The sequence below is a fragment of the Jaculus jaculus genome, chromosome X (genome assembly GCF_020740685.1).
Source record: "Jaculus jaculus isolate mJacJac1 chromosome X, mJacJac1.mat.Y.cur, whole genome shotgun sequence".
NCBI lineage: Eukaryota > Metazoa > Chordata > Mammalia > Rodentia > Dipodidae > Jaculus > Jaculus jaculus.
In genome coordinates this window covers 69913382-69918573 of record NC_059125.1, presented here as the reverse complement: position 1 = coordinate 69918573, position 5192 = coordinate 69913382, and the positions used below count along the sequence as shown (strand labels likewise).

Genomic DNA, 5192 nt, shown 5'->3' with positions numbered 1-5192 from the left:
CGTATGTTGAACCACCCCTGCGTTCCTGGGATGAATCCCACTTGATCAAGGTGTATAGTACTTTTGATGTGTTATTAAATTCGGTTTGTGAGGATTTTATTCAGGATCTTTGCATCTAAGTTCATCAGGGAAATAGGCCGGTAGTTTTCTTTTCATGTGGCATCTCTGCCTGGTTTTGGTGTTAGTGTGATAGTAGCTTCATAGAAGGAGTTGGGGAGCTTTTCCTGATCTCCAACTTTGTGGCACAGTTTGATAAAAATTGGTTTCAGTTCTTCCATGAAAGTTTGATAGAATCCTGCTGAGAAGCCATATGGTCCTGGACTCTTCTTTACAAAAAGAAAACTGTTGATAATTGTTATGATTACTTGCTTTCTTCCCTCTGGCATTAATGTTTCACCCCACAGTGGGACAGTGAGAACTCTCAGTGAGGAGCAGCTTACTAAAAGCAAAGCTGGACTAACCATCTGCATGGCTGCACTCTGGAATCAGAGTCAGAACAGGAAATAAAAGTGAGGACATCATAAAGAGCATGGTTGCAAGTTGGGAGTCTCCATGAGACAGTAAGGGAGTGTTCACACCCCCTCCCAAGTTTAAACAGATCAATGTGTCAAAGTTAAAAAGGGGGAAGGGAATACAAATAATCAGTTCAGACGCAACCGCATTTCAAAATTCTCCCACAAAGACAGGTTAATTATAGCAGCTGAACATCTAGATTTTTTTCCAGGAAGTGAACATACAGCCTGAAAGGCCCAAGAATTCAGAAGCTCAGAAATACTATCACGCTCCAAAGGGAGCTTAAGCGGGCCACCTTCATACCTCAAACTCCAGGTTTTACTCTCTGTCAGAAGCAAGTAAAGAATCCCTCTTCTCATTGTATCAGAGCCCACTCCTAATATAAAACTAGGTAAAAAGGGCATGAGATAGCCCTCAGGGATGGGAAATAAATAATAAAGTAAACCACTTATTTAGTTTCTGTAAATAGCCTGCACCATAAGCCTTAATAGCCCACACTGTAAGCCTTAGTAGCCTACACTGTAAGCCTTAGCCTTAGTAACTCGCACCATAGGCTGTAGCAGCCTGCCTCAGACCACCAAGGTCATAGGAGGCTGATACCATACTCTGTTACCCCCACCTAAGGAATTGCACAAGTGCTGACCTCCAAGGTCACAGGAGACTGATACCACACTCTGCTACTCCCACCCAAGGACCTGCGCAAACGCTGACCACCAAGGTCATAGTCATAAGAGAGTGATTGGTCCATGAGGGGCTTGAGCAAAGTAAACTAATTGGCTTAGAAACTGTGGGGTGGCACAAACTGACTGGCTAACACCCTGCAGGGGCTCCTGATATTAAATAATGATTGGTCTAATACACAGGCTTTGTTAGAAACCCTATAAAAACTACCCCATTCCTGCATTCGGGGCTCTGCAGTCCTCTACCCCTGTGCGGTGTACGACCGTGGGCCCCAGCGCACTTGGAATAAAATCCTCTTGCAGTTTGCATCAAGACCGCTTCTCGTGAGTGAGTGATTTGGGGTGTCGCCTTATCCGGGCAGAGCGTGGGGACCCCCTGGGGGGGGTTTTTCCCACAAGCCCCTGGCATTCCTCCTCACAGCCAGCCCTATGAGGACCTAGAAGTATTTGTCCCTGCTTCTGTTGCTGCATTTGCAACTTTTTGTCTCAAAGACAACAGGAAAAACCAGGATCATAAAGGAAGTTGTCCCAATCCGCAAGGCTGCTCTGGAAGATCTGTACATTTTTTGAGCCACAAAGAGCAAGAGATCACAGGTGGGTCCGGCTGCAGACTGGACCTCTCTAGAAACATTTCTGTCAGACTGCAGAGTCTCTCCATAGCTCCTCAACGTCTTCCTCTTCCTTTTCCACATCGCCTCTGGTGAGCAATTCTTCATGGGACAGAGGCTCCCCAGAGCCAACGGCAGTGGCAGCAGCTATGGCTGTAGGGAACAGGGAACAGTAATTATTTTTTTTTAAGCTTAAGAAGAAATGGAAGAAATCCAGAATGCAATATATTAGGATTAATTCAAAGATTACTATATAGTGACACAAAATAGTGATGCCACTTTTAAAAAACGGTTTGGCAGTTTCTCATAAAGCTCAACACACTCTACTTCCATGGCCCAACAATTTTGCTATGAGGCATAGATCAAATGGAAATAAAAACACGTGTTCACATTCAAACTTTCCACATAATTTTCCTACCAGTTTTATTCAAAATTGTCAAAACATAAAAAAACTCATGTTGAAAGACCCATAGACTCAATAACTAGATAGCAGTGTGTTCATATGATGGAATAATATGCAATATAAAAGAACAATTTATTCAAGCAGCAATATGAATAAATTGGAAATGAATTTTAGTATTTTTGCTATTTTTTTACATTTTCATACACGTATATAATGTATTTTGATTTTATGCCTCACATTTCCCTCTTTTATCTTCCTCCCCTCACATTAGCACCCTTCTTCTCCATTAATTCCCATCATTCTTTTATGTCTGTTTAAAAACCCATTAAGTTAAATCAGGATTGTTTGCATGATCACGGGTGGAAGGTCATTTTGTGAATGGGCAACTTACCAGTGACTGCATTAATGAGGAACCTGACTCCTCTTTCCAAGAAACCATTAGCTACTCTGGGAGGTGTAGGGATCTCATGCACTCTTTCCCATTGATAGTTAAGTATTGACAGGCTCAAACTTGTTCAGTAAACCACAGCTGCTGCAAATTCTTGACTGTATTGGCCATGTATCCAAGAAATAACATTTTTCTGTCCTCCTACCCATCCTCCTGCTCTCACATTCTTTCCATCTTCTTCTGAGAGGTTCCCTCAGCCCTGGTTGGGGTGTTTCAATGCTCTGTTTAAGGCTGAGAACATATTAGTTACTTTTTTTTTTTTGCACATTTGCCAGCTATGCATCTCTGCATTAACCACTGTCTATTGTAGTAAGAAACTTCTGTGATTGAGGCTTTAGTTTATGGGAACAATATGAATATTTAGATGGCAGTTTAACATGTTATCTGTTTAACAGAAACCACAGTAATGGATTCACTTTTGTAGTTTATGTCCCTAGTCATAGGCTTTTGGTCAGGTCTGCAGTACCAGGCATGATTCCCTTTTGTGGAGCAGGCCTCAAAGCCAATCAATGAAATGTTGATCATTCCTTTAACATTCATGCCACTATTCCACCAGTGGGCATATCTTCTTTGGAAAGTGGGTTGTAGAATACAGAAGATCTGCAGCTGGGTGAGACTATCAACTCTCTATCAAAGCAGCTTATATAGCACTTTCTGGTTTGAAGAAAGCTCTTCAGGAAGAAGGAAGCTTCCAGCTTAGTTTCACAATGTCCTGCAGCAACAACAAAAAAATGTGGTGCCTTCAGCAAGAGGGACTTAGGATCTAGTTTTGGTGGATAACCAAGAGCAATGACAATAGCCTATATTTTTAGGTACCTCTGTAGCCTTCCTCACCAACATCTTAGTGAGAGGTATCTCATATCTGACAATGGAATTTATGATTAATAATTTATGGTTCTTGGGCATTTTGCTAAATGAAAGATGCCAAACTACAAAGGAGCCACATTGAATGTTATTCCATTTATATAACATTCTTGGGGAAAAAAAAAAAAAGAAACATTGAGATTAACAACAAGGGCCTTCCAGGGACTGTGGTGAGAAGTGGGACTGATTTAAAAGAAGTAGTACCTGAGAATTGCACAGAAGGAATATTCATAAGTTTTTCTATATCACACAACAAAGGTTGTTACTTGCATATTCTAGAGTTTCTAAAATCCTAGTATTTGTTAATAAGATTCTTCTAGTTTCTTTTTTTTAAAAATTGTTTATTTATTTATTTCTTTGAGAGCGACAGACAGAGAAAGACAGATAGAGGGAGAGAGAGAGAATGGGTGCGCCAGGGCTTCCAGCCTCTGCAAACGAACTCCAGATGCGTGCGCCCCCTTGTGCATCTGTCTAACATGGGACCTGGGGAACCAAGCCTCGAACCGGGGTCCTTAGGCTTCACAGGCAAGCACTTAACTGCTAAGCCATCTCTCCAGCCCTCTTCTAGTTTCTTTTTGAATATTATGGCCAGTTGATACACCTCAAATTAATTTGATTGATTCCATTGTCCCTTAACAAAGAGCAGGACCACAAACACATTGGACATCTGAGACAAGTTAATGGGTGAAACAGAGGCTTAACTATCTTCAGAATAAAATGTACTCTGGATGGTCTTTGGAAAATTGTCAATTGCTTTCTTAGTCACTAATTTCTTGGCCAAACAATAGAGGCCATGCATTGAGATCACTATGCAGTTAGGTTTACACAATGCCAAACCCTGAAAGACATTTAATAAAAAAATTAATGAATTTAATAAAAAAAATGGTCAGCAAGTAATCTGAGAGCTCATCAGATGACTACAGTTTATCTGTGTTGACAGAAAACCAAATGCAAAAAATAGATCACAAGTCAAAGAGAAACAAAAGTATCAAAAAGACACACTAACTTTTAATTAAATTTATCTGGTCTTAGCCATTGTAAGCAGTTTAGCTATGAAAGTTATTTGTAAACTCAGCATAAAATCTACCTGCTGTGGTAATCAAGATAGACTAGATGATCTCAAGATTATTTCTTGCTTTATTTTAAAATGTTTCAAAGCTTTTGTATATATAAAATATTCATCTAGTATAAAATACTGTATGTTATACTGAGTGAAATCACCCTAAAGGAAAAATGCCACAGTTCTCTCTTATATATGGATCTGAATCTCAAATGTCCAGGGGTGTGTGTGTGTGTGTGTGTGTGTGTGTGTGTGTGTGTGTAACTTGGAGTATCTGCAGAGATAAAAAAAAGACAAAAGCAGACTTGGGAAGGAGAAAAAATCTTTAAGGGGGATGGGTTGTAGAACACAAGTTACATCAAAGTAATGGGGTAATACTGAGGATGGAAAGTGTTAAGCAGGGATGAGAGCAGTGGAATGGGTGAAAAAAGAGAGTGGGAGAGAGTCTATCAGACTCAGGAAATATGAAAAAAATATGATTGTCTGCTACCTTATAAAATAAAAAATAATTAAAAATGAAGAGAAAGAATAGAGGTATGCTGCATGGATAGATAAAGCTGCTCCTGAAAGCCAATGGTTAGTGATTAAATGGAAATAACAATATTTGGTGTGGGAC

The 5192-nt window shown here is 40.1% G+C and overlaps 1 pseudogene; it reads right to left on the bottom strand.

The window, feature by feature from the left end:
- Positions 1-641: 641 nt before the first annotated feature.
- On the bottom strand, positions 642-4315 carry LOC101599603 (annotated as a pseudogene).
- Between the last annotated feature and the right edge of the window lie 877 nt (positions 4316-5192).